This window comes from Eschrichtius robustus, chromosome 18 (assembly GCF_028021215.1).
Source record: "Eschrichtius robustus isolate mEscRob2 chromosome 18, mEscRob2.pri, whole genome shotgun sequence".
Taxonomy (NCBI): Eukaryota; Metazoa; Chordata; class Mammalia; order Artiodactyla; family Eschrichtiidae; genus Eschrichtius; species Eschrichtius robustus.
Window position 1 is genome coordinate 12,889,430 of NC_090841.1, and position 27,714 is coordinate 12,917,143.

Below are 27,714 nucleotides of genomic sequence, written 5' to 3' on the forward strand. Positions count from 1 at the left end.
GAAATTAGATCGCTGCTCAAGAGAACCATAAAATATCAGCACACAATATCTTACTCCAAGTTATCCAGCAACTTTGGATCAGCCCTATCTAAATGGGCATGTCCAAGGCTATCCACAGTGATTCTGCTGCAGCCTCGTTTTTAAAAAATAAAAAAGTTTTTTATTTTGAAATAAAGACAAAGAAGATGCAAAAATAGTGGTTCATGGACTCTTCACCCAGCTTTCCCCCAAAATAACATCTTACATAACCATAGTACTTTATCAGAAATGAAATTTATACCAGATACAGTACTATTAACTCAACTACAGACCTTACTTGGATTTCACCAGTTTTTACATGCACTCTTATGGGGGGAAGGGCAGTGTACAGTACTATGAAATTATATACATTCATGTAACCACCATCACAATCTGACTCGTTGCTAAATATTGGTATCCCCCAGAATTTTGTTCCGAGCCCTTTCCAATTTTCATTTTTCCCGTGCTCCCTGGACCTTCTCATCCATAATTGTGACATTAACTGTCTTTTGTATTTGGATAATTTTCAAATTGATAACCCTAACCTCTCTCTGGAGCTCTCTACCCAACCATTTCATGGCCTACTTCTGGACTCTCACTCAATATTTTATCTGCACTTTAAACTTCAACATATCCAAAACTGAACCAGTATGCCTTCATTTTAAAATGAAATAGTCCCTATATGGGCGAATAGCACCATGTAGCCCAAGCCAGAATACCCAGGGATCATCCTAGATGCATCCATCATCCATGTTCCACCTCCACATAATAAAAGCAGTTGACACTCCTATGGCAGGTACCAACCAAAACTGATTAGCTTATTTCATCCTGAGAGCAATCCTAAGCCTTGTCAGAAATGGCTCCAAGCTTCCTGAGGCCTGAAACTTGTATGGTTTTAGGGGTTCTTGTAAAGAAAAAGGACAAAAAAGTATAAGTACCAAGAAATCCTGCAATATAGTAAAACATGGATGAACCTTGAAAAAAGACATTATTATGCTAAGTGAAATAAGCCAGTCACAGAAGGACAAATACTGCATGATTCCACTTATATGCGATATCTGAAATAGTCAAACTCATAGAATCAGAGAGTAGAATGATGGTTACAAGGGGCTGGCAGGAGGGGGAAATGGGGAGTTGCTAATCAACAGGTATAAAGTTTCAATTATGCAAGATGAGTAACTTCTAAAGATCTGCTGTAGAACATTGTGCCTATGGTTAACAGTACTGTATTGTACACTTAAAATTTTGTTAAGAGGATAGATCTCATGTTAAGTGCTCTTACCACAAGAAAATAAAATTTTAAAAAAAGAAAGAAAATTACAAATACCAAAATTAGTACTTACATAGTAAATACTTGGACTGGTGCAAGTGAGGGGTCCTGAAAACTGACCTTCATTAGTTGTTGCATGATGAATCCCCCTTTGAGGCAGTTACTATTATTATTTGCATTTTACAGACAAAAACTGAGGCACAGAAAGGCTGCACACTTAACTTGACCAGGATCCTCATGTCGTGGGAGGTCCCATCACCTCTTGGCCTCCTACGTGATCTCCCAGCCACTAACCAAGCCCCTTCAGTGCATTTTCCATGCTGATCCTAAATGGATCTGTGCATGGGTCCAGGTCTCTCTCCTAACTGGAAGCTGTACCTAGTTCCCTATTACCTTTAGGATTAGTGCTAAACTCTTCCGGGCTGTCTCTAGCACTTGATGTTTTGTGATGCTGAACTGATAGTGACTCGCTCCACACTCCACGCTTCCAACTCCTTTCCACTTGCCCTTCCCTCTCCCATGCCCTCTACTATCTATCAGTGCTCTTTATCATTTTTTCCAAAGCAGAAATAATAGCATTATTAGTTATTTTTAGCCTATAGGAGTAATACATAGTTAAAAAATTTTTTAATTATACAGTACAGGGACTTCCCTGGTGGCGCAGTGGTTAAGAATCCTCCTGCCAATGCAGGGGACACGGGTTTGAGCCCTGGTCCTGGAAGATCCCACATGCCACGGAGCAACTAAGCCCGAGCGCCACAACTACTGAGCCTGCGCTCTAGAGCCCGTGACCCACAACTACTGAGCCCGCATGCCACAACTACTGAAGCCCACGCGCCTAGATCCTGTGCTCCGCAACAAGAGAAGCCACTGCGATGAGAAGCCTGCTCACCACGACGAAGAGTAGCCCCCGCTCACCGCAACTAGAGAAAGCCAGCAACGAAGACCCAACGCAGCCAAAAAAAAAAAATTTTTTTAATTAAAAAAAATTTAACGAAATTTAAAAAAATAAATAAAATTATACAGTACAAAAAAAGCACAAGGAATTAAATAAAAGCCACCAGACCATAACCTCATTATCTGAGAAGAACCACTATAAACAAGTGTAGTGTACACACTTTTCATATTTCCTACACGTTAGTGTGTGTTTGAGTGTGTGTGTGTGCGTATGTGTACGTGTGTGCACTCGTCTATAAAACTGGGATATGTTACTGTGGTATTATTATTCTTTTCTATTTTTATCAATCTGCCAGACTCTCCCCCCAAATGTTTTTGTTGTTGTTTTAATGGACATCTCATTGATCACTGAGAAAGCCAAGCATCTTTTCACGTGTTTCTTCTCCTGAGAATTGCCTGTTAATATCTACCTACTTTTTATCTCTGCAGCACCAGAATCTAGTACAATGCCTGCAATAGAATAGGTGGTTAATGAATATTTGTGGAATGAATGAGTGCACTAAAGACACATCACCTTGCTTTCGAGTGCCCAGTGTGTTGGGGGTAAGGTCTCATCCTCTGATTTCCTTACTCCTTGCACAGAACCAACAGCCAAATCCTGTGAATTCTACCTTTGAAATGTCTTTAAACCTCCCGCAACTGCTGCCCTAGTTCAGACTGTTGTCATTTCTTACCAGGATTTCTGCAATAGCCTCCTCTCTCCGGTCTCTCTAACCTAATTCTTTCTCTATCTACGACCAGAGTTTTCTAAAACGCAATTTGTTCATTTCACTCTCCTGCTTAAAACCTTTAATACTGCCTGGAGAATAAATCTAAACTCTTGACAAAGACACCCAAGACCTTCCATAAAATGTGGTCTGACTTTCCAACTCAGCCTCAGCCCTCTTCCTTCCCTCTCTTTACATGTGTGCTCCAGCCACACCACACTTTCAGCTGTTCTGGAACAGACTCTGCATTCCACAATTCTTTGCTTCTTAGATCTATTTCAAATGCCACAAGTACCATGGGAGCTCGTCCTATCCCTTCAACAAATTTATCACACTACTATCACAACCATCAGGACTACCACCGCCACTAACACCCTTGTCTTATGCACCACCCTGGAAGCCTCTATACTTCTTCATTATTTCAAAGATAATTTTATATTTCTCTTCTCAATCCAACTTTCTGCCTGCATAGGAATTCTGGATCAGCAATGTTAAAGCATCAGTCAAATATTTGAGTATCTGTTATGTGTAAAGTACTGACTCCATTTATGATATGCAACTCAGTTTCCAGCTGAAATTCTGAACACAGCTGAGTTCTGAAAATATATTATTTATAAAAGGCTGAAAACTTACATGCACTTTTTGTTGTTGTTGTTTTAAAATAGTGTAATTTGAGTTCCTCTTAGATCATGGGATCTGAGAGCAAAGGGGGAGTTAGATGTCAGTGTTTGCTCAGCCTTGTTAGCTAAGCAGGCAAAGGAGAAGCTTCTGGTTCCCTGGTGACATCTTCTCACTCACAGTGTGATGGTACAGTCATCAGGTGCAGCGGTCTATTCCAATTAAATATATACTAAAGAATTTTTGGTCCAAACACAACAATAGACACAAATATAAAAATTATTTTAAGATTAAAAAAAATTACAGGGCTTCCCTGGTGGTGCAGTGGTTGAGAGTCCGCCTGCCAATGCAGGGGACACGGGTGCGAGCCCTGGTCTGGGAGGATCCCACATGCCACGGAGCAACTGGGCCCGTGAGCCACAACTACTGAGCCTGCGCATCTGGAGTCTGTGCTCCGCAACAAGAGAGGCCGCGATAGTGAGAGGCCCGCACGCCGCGATGAAGAGTGGCCCCCGCTTGCCGCAACTAGAGAAAGCCCTCACACAGAAACGAAGACCCAACACAGCCAAAAATAAATAAATCAATTACAAAAAAAAAAAAAAAAAAAGCCCAACAGAACATTAAAGAAAAAAAATACATTCTCTGAATAAGGATGAATAATCATATGCCTCTGCAAATTTACAGTGCATGATTTGTTAGTGCATTCCCTATTCTTGTTGCAACATGGTTTAGGTTTAAATATCATAAACAAGAAAAAGATTCAATATATTATACATATATTACTATTCATAAACCCTGACCACTAGTCAATGACTGTGGCTGTAAATCTTTAAGGCTTATTGCTTTTCTTTCAAGGAAATGACCAGTCAAGGATATTTTAAACATGTCAACAGAAAGTATTCTTTCTTTTATCCCTTTCTTTCTCCAACTTGCATTGTACCGACATGCATCAGGAACTACATTAGCTGCTGAGGATACAGGAATAAACAACACAGACATGTCCCCTGCCCTCACTGGGCTTATATGAGCTTCCAAATAAACAAAAACCAATCTGGAAATCAAAGAGGAAGAAGGGCCATCAGAAAAAGGAACAGAGAGAATTTCAGCATTCAGATCAGGTTTATCAATCCCTGCCTGAAACAGAATGCTACCAAGCAAGGGCTCGTGTGCCCACGGTGAAGAAAGCCAAACTCTGACAGTGGGTGTTTGCAGCAAAGTAAGGGTTTATTGCAGGGTGTCAAGCAAGGAGAACAGGCAACTCATGTTCAAAAGACCCAAACTCCCCTATGGCTTTCAGGCAAGGGTTTTTAAAGACAGTGATAGGGGAGAGGGTTGTAGGATGTGTGACCAGCTCATGGACCCTCTTCTGATTGGTTGGTAACAGCGTCATGTTTCCGGAATCTCGATCATCAACCTTCTGGTTCCAACCAGTCTGGGGTCTACATGTTTGTGACCAGCATGTAGTCACCATCCTCCACCTGGATTGGGGTCTTAGTTTCTCCAGAACAACTCAAAGTATGCATCAGATTGTTATCTATATCTCTTTAGGACAAACTAGGACCTCTTGTGACTCTATTTTTCTAGTCATTAACTGTGTGAGTCTGCTCTTTGGAACTAGGGGAAGGCCTAGGAAACTAAAGACTTTTTTCTACAAACAGGAAACGGGGGACATGGAGAAGCTCTTGTACTGGGACCCCAGAGGGTCCTGCTTGGTTTCAATCCCCCCTGCCCCCATCCTTTGATACTTCAGTCCTGAGGGGAACGAGGGCAGGACAAGAAAGAGAATACAGTTTTGGATTAAGAGGTTACTCATAAACTCTGTAAGAGAACTCAGTTTTAGGAGGACTCAGTTTCAAGAATATTACTTCCCCACAATCTCCATGATTCTCAGCCAAGATATTTTTATTTGTCCTTACTTTAAAAAATTTGCCCACAGGAAGTTATTTCTAATGTCATTTATATGGCTTTCCTAATAGATTTGCAAACCAAAGTGTTAGAACTTAAAACATCTTGTCAAAATAATCAGTTGGTTACTATGTGTCACATGTAATATTTAGAGAAGTCCAAGCTATTAATATATTAAAGATATTTGTTTTACATTTTCCAATCAGTTATTACTGAAGCTAACATATAAAATCTTAATATATTGCACTGTAAGTTTTTTGAGCACAAATATAATGATTAAAAAAATAAATTGCAGAATTTTTTCTTTAAATAGTTCTATTTTTTTCTAAATTAAATCAGCTATTGATTTGCTTCCAAAGTCATTTGCCTCCCATCTTTTTTTCTCCCAACGATCAACATCTTGTCTACTTCACTGTTTATTAAGACTTTAAATAGCAAGAGGCCCAGGCAGAATGAAAAAAAAATTTATATTAATTCATTTAGTCACTTGAAAGCTATCATAGAAGTTGTAGTAGGAAAAATAACAGAATTATTAGGAGTACTGCAATGGAGAGTTTATCTGACACTTGAGTTTTATACTCCTCAGGATAATACGTATTGAGCTTTCATACTATTAGCAGACGCCTTATATGTTATACAATGGCATATAACATAATTTGTCTCCAAATCTTATTGTGATCTCACCATTGCTTTTTTTGTTAGCTCTGAGTTTTCATTTTCAATTGGAACCATAACTCATCCCAATTGTGAAGATTGCCTGGACTCTGGCTTGGAACATTTCCAAACCCAAGGTACCTTCCTCCCTGAAAATGTGGAAGATCTCTTCACCCAGACGCAGAGACACATAAGGATCTGGTTTGTCATGCTTTACTTCAGGGTGATCCTAACCTGACTTTATATACTCTTATTATCTTTACTCCTAAAGGTAAAAAACAAAGGATTCAACTCTTAGGAACTATCCCTCTCATCTGACAAATGGGAAAATTTCCATACGCTTTCCATTGCCAAGTTACCTCATTCCTCTCTCACATTCACTCAGTAATTCACCAAATATTCATGGATCCCTTATTCTGTGCAAGGCAGTGAACTCATCACTGTAGGAAGGACTGAGACATGGGTCCAGGTCTGACTCTCCATCCCCTTGGTTTGTGAAGATGTTGAGGTCTGGTAGCGGATGGGACAGATACCCAGCCCTTAAAAACAAAGTCCCCCCTTAAATACCTTATGAAAGAAGGAGGGATATCGTGCATAAATAAAATAATAGTGGTTAATAATTATAATAAAGTTTATTCCTTTACTCACTCAAGAGCAATCCTCTCTGGGCAAGTTCCTTGAGATTTCCTTCCGGATTTGAAGCGTGCATTTACAGAAGGAAGGTGAGGGCTGTTGCTAGTGCTACGCCTGTCATGGAGGAGGGAAGAGGCAGGGAGTGAAAAGGCTCTTCCATTCCCTTGGCAAAGGCAGCGCTGCAACCGGGGCCACGGTCTGCTCTACTGATCCATGGCCTCCCGAGAGAGCATGTGTTCCTCTGAAGATCTCAGCCTTAGCCACCAGCCTCTGGCAGCAGCCAGGAGATGGGGAAGACAGTTAAATGAACCACTTAATTTCATAGAACGAGGGTAAATATTTTATTTTTCTTCCAAATCAAGAATGTCTACTCAATTTAAACTTTTACCTGCTGTATCTCTTCCTCAGAACCTGGATTGTGAATTTCTGTTTAACAAGCGTGTCAGCAACTCCTTACCCCATCAGGTTCCTCAGCTGTAAAATGAGAAGGTAACAGATGTTCCTAAGGTTCTTTCCAAATGAAAATAAATATGATTTTTAAATCAATAGAATTTCAAGGGACTCACAATTGACTGTTAAGAAAATGAATATAAAAAAAGCAGTTTGCATATTTTCCTACTGACCCTTTTTCTATCATTTTAAGGTTACTTATTGTTATTTATTGATCCCACTTTTGAGTTTATTACTCCCTCCACTGGCATCCCTGGATTAAAACAAGCAAAAATTTAAAGGTTAATATCCTCTTCTAAAGTTTTAAACACACACACACACACACACACACACACACACACACACACACACACACACACACACACTATGGGTGATACAATATGGAAATGAAAGCCCTACCAGAACGTAACTCCAGTGTTTCTCAAACTTTAGCAAGTATTAGAATCATCTACCTAGGTAGGTAAAGCAGAGCCCTAGAATGAATGTTTCTAAGAAGTTCCAGGTGATACTGATGCTGCTGGTCTGGGACCACACTTTGAGAACCACTGTTATTTAGCACAATTCCCTTGGAGACACAGCCCCAGTGTCTGTTCTCTTCAAATCTCTTAAAGTCATGATGTATCTCAGGCAATCGTTTCTCCCCTCTATTTGTCAATTGTCAGTGAGTCCTGAGGATGATGGTGTTTGGTTTTTTTTTTTTTCATGTCAAAGCACTTTCCACCTATTCCTAATCGATTGCGGGCTGATTTCTCTGTTCCCTTGAGTATTTCCTTGAAAGGATTTCAAGTCACCGTAAAGCTTGCATTTTAATATCTAGCATGAAACTTTCCCTTTGGTTTTTTTTGTTTTTTTTTGTTTTTGCAGCAGATTAAGAACTACCACTAGCAAGCATATCCGTTTTTAATCCCTCAGCCATCATGGTCCAAAACTTTTAACTCCTGTGCTTCCCAGAACAGGAAATAAATGGAAGGATGAGAGGACACTCAAGCCAGGGTAGTGAGGCAGAGTGTTTGTAGTGCATTTAGTTCATGTTCCTAGAGGCACAGTGTCTCTTGTATTAAGTTTCCATCTTTGCTTTAAGCAGGATAGGAGCCTAAGATTGTAGAAGGAAGGATTCTGTTTAAAAAATTTATTTTGTGGTACTTGGGTAGATAGTCCTTACTAACATAGAAGCAGTTTTATACCTACAGGACTAACTAAAGGAAATGCTCTTCAATTAATCCTTCTTTGTAATGAATGTTCTCAGTTCCTGTCTTCTAAGAGGGATCTAGAGAATAAATTACCCTGAGAAGTTTGTGGTATGGCACAGAAGGAGGAAGAAGGGGTGCTTATTTGCATGAAATAAAACCCATAATTTTTTTAAAAAGTACTTAGATGACTTAATTTCTTAAAAAGCTGATACCGTATGCTAGAGATATGGGTACATATCCTATTCTCTTTTCATCTGCCAATATAAGGAATCAAGGCTGATGACTCGTTAGAGTGCAAGCATTTCAACAAAATGAAACAAGACAATTCTAGAGGCTTATTTAGCAGCCCTCTTTCAAGATGATAAAGCAAGGTCCACTCCTCTGTTGTATGCCCCTTTCCCCACTTCCCTTCCTGCCCATAAGAGGGTCTTGGCATTTGGCAGGAAGTGGAGTGACTCAGGAGGAGGCCAATGGGAACAGAGAGAGCAGAGGGGTGCTGGTGCTGATTGCATGGGCTGGGACGATTTCACCCTAGTTCTAAAAAGAGCCAAGTTTTATTTGCAAACAAGCTTGCTGAAGCCAGCCACTCATCACAGGCTTTCTAAGTTCAGGCCACCCAGTGGGTCTCCCAGGTGCTAAAACACTTCTCTCCCATTCATGGTTGTCTATGACGTATTTAAAAACCTGCATGTATGTTCGCAGTACGTGGTAGTGGTGGTGGTGGTGGTGTGTCCGGGTAAGGGTGACTATGCTTCAGGATTCACTATCTTCTGTTGCCCTCTGTCTTAGGCTTCCAAAATTCTTTTCCTCTAATGCTTCTGAATTAGAACTTTCTGTCAAATTTAATCTATTCAACAGAACTTCAAGCCTCCCTTTAAAATGACTTAAATATGTCAAATAATTTTTTTTTTAAAGCCGAAGTTTCTTAGCAACTTTCAAATATGCAATACAGTATTATTAACTATAGTCCCCATGCTGTATATTACACCCCCACGACTTACTTATTTTATAACTGGAAGTTTGTACCTTTTGACCCCCTTTACCCACTTCACTTACCCCCCTCCCCCATTCTGGCAACAACCAATCTATTCTCTGTATCTGAGTTTGTTTTTTTTTTTTTAAAGATTCCACATATAAGTAAGATTATACAATATTTGTCTTTCTCTGCCTGGCTGATTTCACTTAGCATAATGCCCTCAAGTTCCATGTTGTTACAAATGGCAAGACCTCCTTCTTTTTTATGGCTGAATAACACTCCATTACACACACACACACATATATATGTGTGTACACATCTTCTTTATCCATTTATCTATCCATGGACATGTAGGTTGCTTTCATCAATGACAATATGTTTAATTTTTGGAAGTAATATTTGGTTCTTTTCCGAACTTCCTGGTCATTTATGATACTCTGCTGTTCTTTACTCATATTTTTGGTACCTTTAGAGGAACCACATTGAAACTGACAGCTGGCCTCTGTAAACACTTATTTTATATTATCCATGTGATAATTTCAATATCTGAAATCCTTTGGTATCTTATTCGGCCATGACTTTTTGCTCATGGTGACTTATTTCCTCATGTTTTTTTTTTTTGCCATTTTATGTTGGTGTCACCAGCAAAGCCCATTAACAATTCCTGGGGAATAAAAATAGAATCTGGGTAATAAAATAAAGTCTAACCTTTCTTTCCTTTGTGCTTAGTCTAGTTTCACTTGCTCATAGGTGCTGCGCCTTGAGCCTGGCACATCAGACCCGAGGTCCTGGTGCCAAAGACTGCGCAGGCGCCTCAGCTCCGTGGGCAGAAGCGCAGCTATGACACTCAATCCAAGATGGCGGTGGGGCGTGTGCAGAGGCGCTGTGCCCACCCAGCACTGTGATCTGGAGCCTGAGCAGCGCAGCTGCCCTCAGCCCCCCAGGAACCCCACCCCCTCCCCGAGATCCCTGTAAAGCAGCCTGCCCACGGATCGTCGGGAGACCATGTCCTCTAGAGCCAGAGCTCACACCTCTCCATTCTTTTCAAAGACTAAAGTCTTCCTTTGCTTCTGAACCTAAATCAGTCTCATTCTATTGGCTCCAACAACACTGGGCAGAGGGACCCTTGCTGGGGGCCGACTTGGGAGGGCTGGTAACATTGGGAGCTCACATTTGGCTGATTTGGGGAACCCTAAGTTCTGAGCTGAGGGTATATATCTCCATAGAAGGCCTGTATTTGCTTCTGCCAGGTGCTCCAAGACACTGCCAACCTTTAAATGTTTGGTGCTTCCTGGGTGCTGTAGGTAGTATGATTTGAAACACAAATCCAAGTGAAAGGGCCAAAGTTAAAAATTCTCAGGTGAGAATTCCTGGGTTTTCTATTACTTTTTTACCCAGAGCAGGAGTCAGAATACAAAGTTTCCTGTTTTTCTCCCTTTTCCCAGGGGCAAAAAAAAAAATTTTTTTTTTTCTAGTTCACCATTTTAATGAGGGGGAAGTCTTTTGAGTGCACTAGTGTCTTCTGGGGCCTGAATTCTAACTCTGCTTTGCTCAGGTCTAAGGCTTTCCTTCTTATTCCCAAACAATCATTAAAACCCAAGGTTCTTTTTACTATATTTGAGATGTTTTTGTGGGGTAATAGTTAATTTTGCAGTATGTGCTACATCACTGAAAGGAACTACAGTCTTTGACAGTGGACATACCTTCTGGACCATTTCATATTAAATATGTAAAGAAATCAGGAATTATGACTTAAGAACCATATAAAGTCTGGTAATAATTAGCATTTTTTGATAAAGAACAAAAATATCAGCTAGTTGATATATGACAAAAGTTGATGTATGTAATGAAATTCTGAGAAGAATTGTATTTTAGGATAATATAGATATTATGTTTATTCTAACATGATAGCCACAAGACTACTAGTGCAATTTGGTACTAATGAATATCATTACTCGGTTGGGGTGTTCAGGGTTTTAGGTTTAGCACCCTAAAAATGTATCTTTTTATATATTGTTAAAGGAAATTGGCTTTGATCCATGAGTATGTATGTATACACTGAGAGTAGTTCACAGTAGAACTGTTAGTTTAAACCATGTGAAGCTAACATATATCCTCCTTGAAAAGAACTCCACTAAAAAGGAACCAACTGTCCCTTAAAGGTCATTTAGTACAAGTTCCATCTAATATCAAATTTGCGGTGTTTCATAGAAATTCCATTCTTACCAATAGATTGGTGAAGGTATGCTACTTTTTAGATTTTGACACTTACTTTTTGCAGATTGTTATTAAATGGAGGAAAACCAGCCACTTTTCATGTTAATATTCTAGGAGCTCTCCATCAGTTTCTAGTCCAGCGGTAGATTAACCAGAACATCTCTTAAAGATATCTAGTTTAGATTTACTCTGGGGAACCACTAACTCATTCATACTGAGCCAAAGGGAAGCTGGGAACAGACAGACTCAGGAGCCAGCTTCTCTATTTCAGTATTTGTAGAACTCACCAGGGAGTTACGGGGAATCCTCACACAGCCTGGGGGAAAGTTCCTTCTCTGTAAACATGAAAGCTGAAACACATGTAGATTGTTAGGGTGCTTATTAATAAATGAACGCTGGAAGAATCAACATTGTGAAAATGACTCTGCTACCCAAAGCAATCTACAGATTCAATGCAATCCCTATCAAACTACCACTGGCATTTTTCACAGAACTAGAACAAAAAATTTCACAATTTGTATGGAGACACAAAAGACCCCGAATAGCCAAAGCAATCTTGAGAACGAAAAATGGAGCTGGAGGAATCAGGCTCCCTGACTTCAGACTATATTACAAAGCTACAGTAATCAAGACAGTTTGGTACTGGCACAAAAACAGAAATATAGATCAATGGAACAGGATAGAAAGCCCAGAGATAAACCCACGCACATATGGTCACCTTATCTTTGATAAAGGAGGCAAGCATATACAGTGGAGAAAAGACAGCGTCTTCAATAAGTGGTGCTGGGAAAATTGGACAGCTACATGTAAAAGTATGAAATTAGAACACTCCCTGACACCATACACAAAAATAAACTCAAAGTGGATTAAAGACCTAAGTGTAAAGCCAGACACTATCAAACTCTTAGAGGAAAACATAGGCAGAACACTCTATGACATAAATCACAGCAAGATCCTTTTTGACCCAGCTTCTACAGAAAGGGAAATAAAAACACAAATAAACAAATGGGACCTAATGAAACTTAAAAGCTTTTGCACAGCAAAGGAAACCATAAACAAGACAAAAAGACAACCCTCAGAATGGGAGAAAATATTTGCAAATGAAGCAACTGACAAAGGATTAATCTCCAAGATTTACAAGCAGCTCATGCAGCTCAATAACAAAAAAACAAACAACCCAATCCAAAAATGGGCAGAAGACCTAAATAGACATTTCTCCAAAGAAGATATACAGATGGCCTACAGACACATGAAAGAATGCTCAACATCATTAATCATTAGAGAAATGCAAATCAAAACTACAATGAGGTATCATCTCACACCGGTCAGAATGGCCATCAGCAAAAAATCTACAAACAATAAATGCTGGAGAGGGTGTGGAGAAAAGGGAACCCTCTTGCACTGTTGGTGGGAATGTAAATTGATACAGCCACTATGGAGAACAGTATGGAGGTTCCTTAAAAAACTAAAAATAGAACTACCATACGACCCAGCAATCCCACTACTGGGCATATACCCTGAGAAAACCATAATTCAAAAAGAGTCATGTACCAAAATGTTCATTGCAGCTCTATTTACAATAGCCAGGACATGGAAGCAACCTAAGTGTCCATCATCGGATGAATGGATAAAGAAGATGTGGCACATATATACAATGGAATATTACTCAGCCATAAAAAGAAATGAAATGGAGGTATTTGTAATGAGGTGGATGGAGTTAGAGTCTGTCATACAGAGTGAAGTAAGTCAGAAAGAGAAAAACAAATACAGTATGCTAACACATACATATGGAATCTAAGGAAAAAAAAAAGGTCATGAAGAACCTAGTGGCAAGATGGGAATAAAGACACAGACCTACTAAAGAATGGACTTGAGGACATGGGGAGGGGGAAGGGTAAGCTGGGACAAAATGAGAGAGTGGCATGGACATAGATACACTACCAAATGTAAAATAGATAGCTAGTGGGAAGCAGCCACATAGCACAGGGAGATCAGCTCGGTGCTTTGTGACCGCCTGGGGGGGTGGGATGGGGAGGGTGGGAGGGAGGGAGATGCGGGAGGGAGGAGATATGGGAACGTGTGTATATGTGTAGCTGATTCACTTTGTTATAAAGCAGAAACTAACACACCATTGTGAAGCAATTATACTTCAATAAAGATGTTTAAAAAAATAAATAAATAAATGAACGCAACGGAATAATAATAATGATGATGATGATGATTAAAGAAACAAGGCTCTAGTTCCCTGCTGTTCAGATCATCTTGAGGTCAGCTGAGGCCTCGTGGCTAGATTAGCTTTCATATATTAGTCCCTTCTTTATGTAAGATCCCTAGGTATTCTCTTATTTTGTATGTTCTCGGGTATACATTTTATTCTTGTCAACCTGAGGATTATAACCCAGGAGACAGTCTTTTTTTTTTTTTTTTTCTTATCTTTTGGCTGCGCCACGTGGCATGTGGGATCTTAGTTCCCCGACCAGGGATTGAACTTGCACCCCCTGCATTGGAAGCATGGAGTCTTAACCACTGGACCACCAGGAAGTTCCTCGGGTATATATTTTAAATAATTTTTAACAATTAATTAATTTATTTTTGGCTGCGTTGGGTCTCCGTTGCTGCGCACGGGCTTTTCTCTAGTTGTGCCGAGTGGGGGTTACTCTTCGTTGCGCTAAGCGGGCTTCTCATTGCCGTGGCTTCTTTTGTTGCGGAGCATGGGCTCTAGGCGCGCTGGCTTCAGTAGTTGTGGCACGCGGGCTTCAGTAGTTATGGTGCACAGGCTTAGTTGCTCCGGGCTCAGTAGTTGTGGTGCACAGGCTTAGTTGCTCCGCAGCATGTGGGATCTTCCCAGACCAGGGCTCGAACCCGTGTCCCCTGCATTGGCAGGCGGATTCTCAACCACTGCGCACCAGGGAAGCCCATTTTAAATAATTTTTGTGAAATTTATCTGGCATCTAGGTGTTCTGCTGCAGGAGGATTTAAAAACACCTGTCTACCCTCTTGCCAGAAGCAGACTATCCCAGCCATCTTGTATCCTTTATTTTTGATTCTTAGTAGGTAACTGTCATGTTTTTGTTAAATGCAATAATAAGCACATCTGTCAGATCACTGTTAAAAACAAAACTGAGAGAGATTCTATCAGCTTCATTTCTGAGCAGTAGTTTATCCCAAATATATGTGTTTCCTCAGCTGACCTTTTTGTTCAGTGTTTGACTTTGGAATTTCAAGAAAACAAAATAAGTAAGAGAAATAATGTCAAAACAGCCCTTTTAATTTTCTTTCCAAAGTAACTTTAGATAATGCATTGCCATTTGTAACTTGGTCCTTTTTCTGGAGTTGTTTTCTTTGTCTTAGCAAACAAATAACAACAACAACAACAAAAATCTCTGATGTCTCTAAATACTCTATTTTTCCTAGAGCTTCTATGATATCTCTGTAGTGTAAGTAAATCTGAAAAGCTTTGCGGATAAATGTTTGAAAATGAATTTTATATCATTTCTAAAATCTGGCAAGGGAAATTATCTCTAAAGATATCAATCTCATTGACTTGGCAGCTTAATTAAACCTTAATCACCTTTTCAATATTTTCATTGTTGAGGAGTGCATGTTCCCATAAGGTAAAGAGTCAGCCATCTAGAGCTTGAAAGATAAATATATAATTTTCATAAAGGTCTTGAAATCCTTAGACACTGGTTGAGCAATAACACAGAATTAAATAGAACTGTCAGCACTGAATCTATCAGTGAGACTGAGAGTCATAGCCGGTGACCTGTGCTCCGGAGGGAGGAGCTTGGGCCCTTGTGCAAGAGAGGGTATTTGAAAATGTCACTGTTTTAAATCTAGAGTTTAATACAGAATTTAAAACAATTGGTAGGATCGATTCACAGCCACTATTAGAAAAGTAGGGAGTAGATTATAAATTCTGAGGACAGGAACCCATGTCTCTCTTGTGTACTGTTGGCTTCCCAATACCTAAGAAAGTTCCTGCCACAGAGTAGGTGCCCAATAAATGTTTGCTGGAAAATAGATGGGATGAATACAGAAACAGGAAGGGACAATAAAGCTTTATAGTTTTATGTACAGTTCGGATTCTCAGCTGAGAGCCTTCCCATGAATCCAAATTCTGCCCATTTACAGCTTAACAGTAGGAGAAGACTGCAAGATTGTTAGAGAGAAAATAGAAATCACTATTTCACTTTCATTCTAAATACGTTCTAAAAAATACTTATATAGACACCCAGCATGGATAAATATCAGGTTAATTTTTAGAAATCAGATATAAAAACATAAACTAAAATGTTTGGTAATACTTATTATTTTGTGAAACATCCTAGCAACTGCAAAAATATAATCAATTGATAAATTACAAGTCAAACTTATCATGGTAAGGTATTATATGAAAGAATATATTCATTCAAACTTTTTAAAAGTTCTACGAATATGTTAAATCAAAGGTAGCAGTAAGGGCTGGATTTGAGAGTATTTTAGAGGCATATCTAGAAAGCTACTAAGGAAATCAGAAGTTTGGAGTTATGCCTATTTCTGTTCTGAGAAACAGTATTTCATAATAGTAAAATAATTCTTATTTATTATATGTAAAATATAATGAATTTCAGTTCTTAAATTATAAGCTTTTTCCAAAGGTAACATGCAGTGTATTTTTTTTGTCCCAAAAGAACATAAGACTGTTCAGAAAAAAAATTGGTGTGCAATTTTTTTTTTTTAAACATCTTTATTGAAGTATAATTGCCTTACAATGGTGTGTTAGCTTCTGCTTTATAACAAAGTGAATCAGTTATACATATACAATATGTTCCCATTTCTCTTCCCTCTTGCATCTCCCTCCCTCCCACCCTCCCCATCCCACCCCTCTAGGTGGTCACAAAGCACCGAGCTGATCTCCCTGTGCTATGCGGCTGCTTCCCACTAGCTATCTATTTTACATTTGGTAGTGTATATATGTCCATGACACTCTCTTACCCTGTCACATCTCACCCCACCCCCTCCCCATATCCTCAAGTCCATTCTCTAGTAGGTCTGTGTCTTTATTCCCGTCTTGCCACTAGGTTCTTCATGGCCTTTTTTTTTTTTTTTTCCTTAGATTCCGTATATATGTGTTAGCATACTGTATTTGTTTTTCTCTTTCTGACTTACTTCACTCTGTATGACAGACTCTAACTCCATCCACCGCATTACAAATACCTCCATTTCATTTCTTTTTATGGCTGAGTAATATTCCATTGTATATATGTGCCACATCTTCTCTATCCATTCATCTGTCGATGGACATTTAGGTTGCTTCCATGTCCTGGCTATTGTAAATAGAGCTGCAATGAACATTTTGGTACATGACTCTTTTTTTTTTTTTTTTTAAACATCTTTATTGAAGTATAATTGCCTTACAATGGTGTGTTAGCTTCTGCTTTATAACAAAGTGAATCAGTTATACATATACAATATGTTCCCATTTCTCTTCCCTCTTGCATCTCCCTCCCTCCCACCCTCCCCATCCCACCCCTCTAGGTGGTCAAAAAGCACCGAGCTGATCTCCCTGTGCTATGCGGCTGCTTCCCACTAGTTATCTATTTTACATTTGGTAGTGTATATATGTCCATGACACTCTCTTACCCTGTCACATCTCACCCCACCCCCTCCCCATATCCTCAAGTCCATTCTCTAGTAGGTCTGTGTCTTTATTCCCGTCTTGCCACTAGGTTCTTCATGGCCTTTTTTTTTTTTTTTTTTTTTTCCTTAGATTCCGTATATATGTGTTAGCATACTGTATTTGTTTTTCTCTTTCTGACTTACTTCACTCTGTATGACAGGCTCTAACTCCATCCACCTCATTACAAATACCTCCATTTCATTTCTTTTTATGGCTGAGTAATATTCCATTGTATATATGTGCCACATCTTCTTTATCCATTCATCCGATGATGGACACTTAGGTTGCTTCCATGTCCTGGCTATTGTAAATAGAGCTGCAATGAACATTTTGGTACATGACTCTTTTTGAATTATGGTTTTCTCAGGGTATATGCCCAGTAGTGGGATTGCTGGGTCATATGGTAGTTCTATTTTTAGTTTTTTAAGGAACCTCCATACTGTTCTCCATAGTGGCTGTATCAATTTACATTCCCACCAACAGTGCAAGAGGGTTCCCTTTCCTCCACACCCTCTCCAGCATTTATTGTTTGTAGATTTTTTGCTGATGGCCATTCTGACCGGTGTGAGATGATACCTCATTGTAGTTTTGATTTGCATTTCTCTAATGATTAATGATGTTGAGCATTCTTTCATGTGTCTGTAGGCCATCTGTATATCTTCTTTGGAGAAATGTCTATTTAGGTCTTCTGCCCATTTTTGGATTGGGTTGTTTGTTTTTTTGTTATTGAGCTGCATGAGCTGCTTGTAAATCTTGGAGATTAATCCTTTGTCAGTTGCTTCATTTGCAAATATTTTCTCCCATTCTGAGGGTTGTCTTTTGGTCTTGTTTATGGTTTCCTTTGCTGTGCAAAAGCTTTTAAGTTTCATTAGGTCCCATTTGTTTATTTGTGTTCTTATTTCCATTTCTCTGGGAGCTGGGTCAAAAAGAATCTTGCTGTGATGTATGTCATAGAGTGTTCTGCCTATGTTTTCCTCTAAGAGTTTGATAGTGTCTGCCCTTACACTTAGATCTTTAATCCATTTTGAGTTTATTTTTGTGCATTGTGTCAGGTGTGCAATTTTGTTTTTACATAATTCAGATCCCTATCTCTCCCCAAAAGTGCACTTTCAAAGTGGAAAATGAAGAGAGCAGCTCATAGGAAAAAATGATTAAACAAAGTCTTTTTGATTAATGACTTAAATCAAAATTTGAATGGATATGTTTAAATCAGTTCCACCCTGAAAAACCCTTAGAATACTTTCCTACAGATTATTAATTTATTCAAATGGATTAGAATTTGCATTTTATTTATCACATAGAAATCACTGCTATTGTTGAGCTGACAGATGGTCAATCCTCAACAGATTGCAGTTTATTAGAAGGAAAGAGGAACATTACACCCCAACATATCTGGGGAACATGCCCAGCCCTGTTCCTCCAGCTTCAGAAGCTTTTCTCCTTTATTTCTCTCAGTGGGATTCAATTCTTTTTCAGTGTTCCTTCCTCACAACTGCTTTGGTCTCTGCTTGGAATCAACAGAAACTTTAACCTGAAGGCCAGAAGTTTTCATTTTGCTTATTCCTCTTGTCTTAGCAACACAAGAAATTTGTTTTTTTCTGTATTTCTTCAGTAAAAGGATACAAAGCCAGCTTCCGACAAAACGCAGACAACTTAAATATGGTTCAGTTCTAGTGGGATAGAATACTGACTGTGGATTCAAAGTAAACAAAAAGAAACAAAGAAAATATCTACTATTTTCATCTCCTCAGATATTGCTCAGAGTATTATTTCCAAATCCCATTTATAAAGTACACATTACGTCATCACTGTTTATTTGAACTTGTTTTCATTAACTGGGTAAATAAATTTCCTGGTTATTTTCCCAAAGGGCTGGCATGGCAACACTTGGTTAGACTGATTTCTCTAACTCCCCAGCTTCCTGTCTCTCCCTCCAGCCTGAATTACAAACTCTCCACTTCTCTCTTTTTAGCACCTGTTTCTGCCACCTTCAGTAAAGCACCTGTTTCTGCCACCTTCAGTTTGTTCTAAATGAATTCTCTTGGGTTTGAAAGCCAAAAATGACTCATAACTCTAGCTATATATCATCTATATTCATTGAAATTGTAAAGATTTCTCCCAGAAAATTTCTACTTGAAAAACCTATCATCTTAATAATGTTCCTAATGTTATTCCCAGCACATCTCTAGAATTTTTAATCACTAGAGTGTTCTTGCTTTATCAAGTAAATTAATATACAAAGGACAGCGCTATGGAATCTATTAAAAAATAATCCTACTCAGTTAAGGAGACTACAGAGAGAAATGATTTGTTTCCCATAATATCAAGAAGCAGAACTGTGAGCAAGCACACTGCTACATAAATTAACTCTTCTTCTGGAAAGCAGAAGGTCGTTCCTACAGATGAAGTGCTTCCTTCCGTCAGGAAGCAGGAACCAAAACAATAGATCCCAAAGAAGGACGGATCTTGGGTGCTGATGAAATACTGGTAGAGAGATGAAGATTTCACAAACACTGGTACCAATCTGAGAGGTGAGTTCTCAAATCAAGGAAGGAGGGTATGAATTTGGTCACAAAATTCAACATACAATTTTAGTAACAAAAATAAAACTTAAGCTGAAATTTATATAAACGATTATATAAGTCCAGCATTCAGCAAATCCAAGTAAATAGTTACAGCTATAAAATGAAATGGCGAAAAAAAAAAAAAAAAAAATGAAATGGCGAAGGTTTAATTCACCAGGTGAACAGAATCCAACTTGATCTTTCAGTTGTGCTGGTTCTATCTCTGGATTATTGCCTGATCGGGGAAAAGGAGGAACTTTTCATTTTAACAAGGAAAAATGCAATTTCTGGATGAATTTTCCTTGTTCATTTATAAATGGGTCTTCTTTATGAATCACATGGTGAAGTCAATACTTCTCATAGAGCCTACACTGAATAGATGGTTTTGTGTCAATATTTATTTGTGCACTTTATCCCAAATTATGGTATAAGAATAACTTAGGAGGAAGCTAGACAAGATAAACTTTCACATTTGCATATACAGTAGAATTAGACTGTCCATGATGCCTCAGTGCTCTGTGACTGTTCTCAACCATCAAATATTCTAATCCTGCATTGACCAATATGGTAGCTGCTAGCTAGACATAACTATGTAAATTAAGGTAAAAATTCAGTTCTTCAGTTGAACTGGCTACATTTCAATGCTCAATCGCTATACTTGGCCACTCATTATTATATTGGACAGTGAGGATATAGAACATTTCCGTCATTGCAGGAAGTTCTATTGGACAGTGCTGTTGGTCTGATCCTGTAACTCACCCGGATAATTTACTTCATTAATAATGATTTTTTTCTTATTCAGCAATTAATATTGTTTATTATAGGAAATTCAAAAACTATAGATATGCCAAATGAATTTACTTATAATCAGCTAATCCTATGATGCACAGATAACTACTAAATACTTGGTATTTATTGTTGGTGCTTTCTCTAAGCATATAAAAATTTTAAAAAATGCAACATACTAAACACTGTTTTTATACTTTTATATCTCCTAAAATTATGAACATTTCTGTATGTTATTTTAAAAATCTACATTATTTTACATGGTTGCATAATAGTTATTCAGACTACTGCTATCTTTGTGATATCTCTGCTATCTTTTATTTATGATCACTTTCTTAGGTAAATCCTGGAATTAGAAGTCATGTGCGTTAATTTATTTCTGAAACTTCACTTTCAGGAGCTGAATTTTGAAAGAGAGAGAAGTCTGAACCCAAGTGTCCTCATCTGTGTAAAACAAGATTTAATGAAATAACTTCCATCCCCTTCCAGCTTTCCAAGTCTAAGAATGTTTTTAATGAGTGCCAAAATCTGAAGTTACTAAAGAGGAAGAAAGAAACAAACACATAGGCTTGAGAAAGCAAATTTAAGAAATCAGTATGTTTTCTCTCTTGGACACATAATACAGTATTACATGACTTCAGGGATTTGCGAGAGCAGGGAAAAGATATGACCACAGGGTGGCAGTAGCACACAATGAGCTTTATTTCGGTGCTGCTTTGAGAGGTTTGCATGGGGGGGCGTGGAGGGGTAGATGGGAAGTTGCACCAACCATGACACCGTCAGGAAACAATGGTGTGGGGTCACCACCCAAAAGAAAAAGAGAGCAAGGGCATTCCTGGGAGAGAGAGGAAACGGAGAGGGAAGTTACATGTCCAGTGGTGTCACTCTGCAGCACGATGGGGCAGAGAGCTCCAAAGGGCAGCAGGGACTTGGGGGCTTTTAAAGTCCCAGGGTTTGTTTATCTAAGGCTAACAGATGCTGGGTACAGTTTCATAGGACATGCAAAGCAGGCAGGCTCTAAATGACTAAAACCTATGCTTATTGGGGGTGTATTGAAAACAATTGAATGTGCCAGAATTTGAGTTTAGGACTGGCCGGCTTTTGAGCTAATGGTCCTGGCCTGCTGTGAACAAGTTAACAACATTGGGCCAACATACACAGGCCATCTTTGGCTCATTTACGTAACAAGTGTAAATTACATCTTATTATTCAGTCATTTAATCTGCAAACATTAAATGCCTACTCTGTTCTGGGCACTGTGCCAGGAGATCCTACAAAGTTGAATAATATGCAGTCCTTGACCTCAGGGGGCTTATTGTCCTGGAAGAGGGCCTCTTGAACGGAAGAGTGGTACCCTGAAACAGCAAATGGGAAGCTGTGGATCTTTTATTCTTCATGGGTTTTCCTGGCATAATCATGTAACTGCTAATTACAGTGGGGATACTAGACAAACACTTGAAAAATGTGTTACAATCTCCATTACCTTCATCCCCGTCATCACCCCCTGAAAACAGGTGCAATTCAATATTATCATAATTCATATATACATAGGGATGGAGATGGAGGGTCCTGGACAGGTATTAGGAAAGACTTCTATCGTTATGATGTACAAAATTAAACTTGTTCTTCACTTCCTTTTTCCTCTGAAACCAGTTAATCTGGCATTCCTACTTCTGTCAACCTTACTATTGCTCCATCAACCTGACCTAGAAATTGCAAAATTATGTTTGCCTCCATCTTCTCCTTCAAAACAAACATACAGTCAGTTGCTAAGTCATGTGGATTCCACACTCATGGTGACTTTATTGAGCCTCTTTTCCTTTCTGTGCCCACAGCATGGTCCTGGTTCAGGTGTTCATATCCTCCAGCAATTGTTTCCTAACGCATCTCCTACTCCCAAATCCTGGGCTATTCATTGCTCTCAGATTGTTTTCCTATAAATATAGTTCTAATGTTGTCATTCCTCTGTCCAAAAGTCTCACAGCAAACTCCTCACTCTGGCACTCAGGACCCTACATGATGATCCCAAAGATTCTGATTGTCTACTATCACCAACCTGTATTCTTTATTATAAACTCAGGCGCCACAAAGCACCAGCATTCCCCAGAACTTGTTCTGCAATTTCTTTCTCTGTGTCTTTACTCATGCAATATTTTCTTCCCAAAACAATCACCCCAAACCCTGCTTATCAAAACCGGATCTAAATTTCAAGGCTAAACACAAAAGCGCCATCTTCAGGAAAACTTTCCTGATTTTCTTAATGAACTGAAAACTCACCTGGACCTTAACCAGAACTTTCTCTGGACTTCTTAGACAACAGCCTCACTCTACCTTGTGGGTAATCATTTGTGTATTTGTTTTCTTCCTCTGTAAGACTGAACTTTGAGCAAGACTATTATTCACTTATGTAACCCCATGTCTCCCCTATGTCTATCACAACAATTAAAATGTGTTGCACTCTTCATTATAGAACACAATGCACTTCATATGGACACAGTGGTTTTGACTGACTGTTGACTAGGCAAAAGGTTCATTAATGATAAAAATTAATTCTGGTAATATGGACAAAAACACTAAGCTGCCTCAGTTAGTCAAAATATATTAGATGCCTAAGAAAGAACACATATACACGCAGTCAGCTTTATGACTCATTGCTATAAGGAAAAGTTATATGTGATTGAGATATTTTTTATCCAGATAGAATTTTCATATAGTGAGGACTATATGAACTCTTTAGGCTAGATAGTCATGATAGTAATAAAAAAGGCATAAGAAGCCTGCAACAAGATTTTGATTTTTTTGGTCTTTAGCATGAAAAATTTTGTTTTGCTAAAAATCTAAGTTCAGAATGGGAACCAATCTCATTTCTTGCGACCACTGTTGATATTAATTTACAGATGAGCAATAAAAGGACTGAAGTAATGCAAAACAAATTTTACAAATATTCTGTGATTTACCGGCAGGAGGATTTAATTAACAAAAATATTAATATGCAGAAAATATTAATAAATGATTACTGTAGTGAACAGGACATGAGCCTGTTTTCAGATATGGTATTCATCCAGACAAAGTCACAGACAGGTGATGTGAAGATTCCATAACGTTTTCAATGAGAGATTCAGAGAATTGGAGATAAATGTAAAACACAGGAAATCTATTTTATAGAATTAACAGTGTCATAGAACTGATGGTAAAATAATTGATTTTCACAGAAAAACTGGTATAAGCAGTACTATAAATTAAAAAGATATAGCCAATAAATGACAGCTAACTTTAATGATGCAATGGCCTCATAACAACATATGGGTCATCAGATGAATTTTAGATCTAGGAAAGGTTGGGTAAAATCCAGGTTCTTGACTTCCTCCAATAATAAACTGATTTTCAGTAAAGATCTGGCAACTCAAAACTTTTCAAATTATTTAAGTCACAATGGTTCCATCGTCCCACTGAAACTTATTTTCCCCTTGGTACAGAGTTTTGGGGTGGCTACTGCCAGAGGCCTCAAGTCTGCAGTGATGGGTATCTAATTTTAATAGTGCACCCCTAGGTGAGCACATTACTGGGGGCTGACTCACGGTTACTAAAGTCACCAGAACCAGCTTCCTCTCACCCAGGTTGCTGGGAAGTGGACTTCTTCATGAGATAGTTGCTGTGGAGTCTGCCCCAGAACCAGGAGAGACAGTCTTGAGGGGTATTTTGAGACACCACAGTTTATTGCTTTCCCTTGGGAGACAGTGGATAAACACTGCTGAAAATTCTTGTCCTTTGGGTTTCCCCTTTCTAGAATAAACGTAGACTATACCATCTGTCCCGCAAAAAAAAATTGTTTACTCTAATCATCTTTATTATCAGATCTGGATACTGCTTCCAAATCTCCACAGCAACATGCATTCTTCCTTTTTGCTAAGTTCTTACTGCTCTCTGTTCATACATCTGTGTACCCATGATGAAATAAACACTAATTATGCTGCACCTTATATAACAATCTATTTACCTTCTCCTTGTCTGAACAAAAAGCTCCTTGAGAGCAGGGATCCTTTTTAATTGTCCCATATCCAGCTACTGCCTGGTATAAGATGGATGTTCAAAAAAATATTTGTAAAATGAGTGAAGGAATAGTAGACTTTGGCTACTATCATGTATGTATTCAAACTATTTTCATTCAGAGAAAGTGACTTTACAAACTTCAGTGAAAACTAACTTCACCTGTTACGTATTAAGGGATCCACTTTGCACCACCCAAGGATATAAGCTTCCTAAGGAGGTAAAGTTTTTGGCTGCTTCTCAAACTGGACTCACTGGATCCTTTGGTCAAGTGGGCTAAAATGTCACAAATCGCCTGCCATCCCCAGCATCTGTCTCTCATCTTACCACATAGTTATGTTCTAAATTTAAATGTATATTGAGAATGGCAGAGGCATGACCATGAACAGGCAAAATAAGTCCCTAAAAGGGACAGAGGTCCTTAAAAAAAAATAGCTCTTCTACTTTTTCATCTCTTTTTCATCCCTATGCTGAAAATCAACTTGATTTCATACAAATGAATGAAAACTGAAATGTTTGAACAGAAGGTTAATTACTAGCTACAATGAGCAAATGGAAGAGAAGTAATAACAGCTTCTGAACTGCCAGGTAATTGCTGGCAAACAGAAAACACTGTCTTTGAACTGAAATTTGGAGGGGGGAGGAATCAGTTTTAATAGGACTTTGGGGATTCAAAAATCCCTAGTAAAGAATTTAGCTGTCATCCTTATCATGGAAATTAATCCTAGCATCAAAACTAGCTGAGCACTGAATATCAGGCAGGAAGTGCTGACCAAGTAAATTTTTAAACTAAGAAATTGTTATATTAGTATATAAGTTATATCAAATACTTTAGACATTAAAGATGTATTTATAATAAAATGTATTGTTCACTTCTCAATATATTAACAAATAGTTTATGTAATTACGCAGACATTGAAAATCTACTCGACTTTGAGTCCTAATCCTGATTTTGTTACACTAATAGCAAAATTATTGATATAATTATGAATCTCACTAAAACTGCATAATTTGTGAGAAAGTCCTTTCTTTCTCTCTGCTCCGATTTTTCCTAATTATAAGGCCAAGTTTTCCATTTAAATTTTTTATAAAAATTGTGCACCTATTAGGTGAGTGTGTTTTTATGCCATCAATCATTACTTGTTCAAATACTTAGTGACGATTTTTTTAAAAAACTCTGGAAATCCATAAGTATTGCACAAGTTATATAAATATCTGAATTTATATGTATGCACATATAAAAAAATACATAAAAGTTCACCTGAATTACTCTCCAATTTAAGATCTGAGCAGAGGACTTCAATGATTTAATACTGAATTCTAAGGCAGCACAACAATAAACTCATAAGCCACATATCATTTCGCTTTGCCAAGTTTAACAAAGTGGATGGAGAAAGAAGAAAGATGGTAACATGTAATGATAATAATAATATTTCATATTCATTAAGACCGGATTAGGCTGCAGCTATTCACATGAGAGAGGGTAGGGGAAAACAGGTATGAAATAATCCGAGGGTCCCATCTGGTTAAGAGTTATTTTCTTTTTAAAAGGTATTTTTCAGACTAAAGACAGCTGAGAGGCTCCAGACACCTTAGTAGCCTCCTCTTCTGGTCCTGACCAGATTTGAGTCAGGACACTCAGCTCCAAAGAGCTGCGTCTCCAGGAGGCCAGCGCTACCCTTTCCTTGCTTGAGCTTCAATCTCAGAAAAGAGGATCAAGACAACAGGCTCCAGGAACAAACATTGCACTGGCTCCTTTGTTTTGGAAGAAAGGCAGAGCGTGAGGTTCTCGGTCACTTTTGTCAAGGAAATCAGATCAAAAGGGATGTACAGAGGGTCAGGTCACGTTGAGTGCACGAACTCTAGTCCTGCCAAAGCAACCCCGGCTCTTGGCAAAACTTGTTCCTGAGTCCAAAGTGAATCCCCACCACTGAGGCCTTCAGCGTCCCCAGAAATCACAACAGTGCCGTCAGATGGAGGAGGGGTCCCAAGAAGACTTTCAAAAGCGGCGCTAGGCGGGAAGGGAGCAGAAAGGCTCTTTTCCTCCCCCAGAGAGCAGTACCTTTTTGCAAAGCCCAGCACTTGGTGCCTGCCTACATCTGTTGTCGCAATCAAGATGTTACCATAGCTCCTGTGTTGCCTTCATATTCAGAGGCACAGGAATTGCAGGGTGCACAGGGATCGGATCGCTGCTTCGCAATGAATGAAAGTTGGTGATAAACGTATAGAAGTTAGTTTCATATTAAACAAAATCCATTTCTGCTCTCCTCCTGCATCCAGCACTGATTTCCAAGATGCTTCCGAACTGCCCCCTAACATCTGACTCCAACAAACGCTTTCATCCTCACTTTCTGTAGAATACTTCAATTTTCCCATTAAATTAACGCATACCCAGCTCACTGGGTGAACACATTAATAAATACTTAAGAAAAAATTTTTGGTAAGATTAACAATCATTTCCATTCAAAATAAGGTGATAACTAACCAGTTCTTAAAACGGCCATTTCAATGGTTTTAGTGGTCTGCTTTAGAAACTTTGGGATGAGTGTTTCAAAAAATAAAAACAGACAAAAGCAGTAACATATGTAATATGTGTGTGTGCACGCGCGCATGCACACACGAATATTTTCAAAAAATAAAGATTCTTCTACCTGTCTTGCCAGTTACCTCTGCAGGTGCCAGGCCTCCCTAGTTTCCAAGGACCTCTCTTCCCTTCCTGAGTGGCCAGGGCCCCTTCTCCCTACCCTCATCTCTACCCCAAATTATGTCCCCTGCTTCCTCCCCACTTTGCCATGGACCCCGATCCAAGGATTCCCTCCCCACGTGGCCAGGCCCCCCCCACCCGCCCCTACTTCCGAGGCTCACCACTGTTCCCCTCAACGTCCCAGGCCCCATTGCTGCCACCCGCGTTCCTGCCTCTTCCTGGGCCACTATCTCCGCGTTCCTGGACCAGCTTCACGCTGTGGCTGCCGAACCGGTCGGGGAAAACCTCTCGTGGGGACTGCGAGCACCACGTGCGACCCTAAAACCCCAGATCTCCTCTCCCGCCCTGCCGGGTTA

General features: G+C 39.0%; 1 protein-coding gene across 1 annotated transcript in view; it reads right to left on the reverse strand.

Annotated features, from left to right (window-relative positions):
- The window catches only part of SPART (spartin), a 276,389-nt gene that overhangs the window by 56,167 nt on the left and 192,508 nt on the right, over nt 1-27,714 (reverse strand). The window lies entirely within an intron of this gene.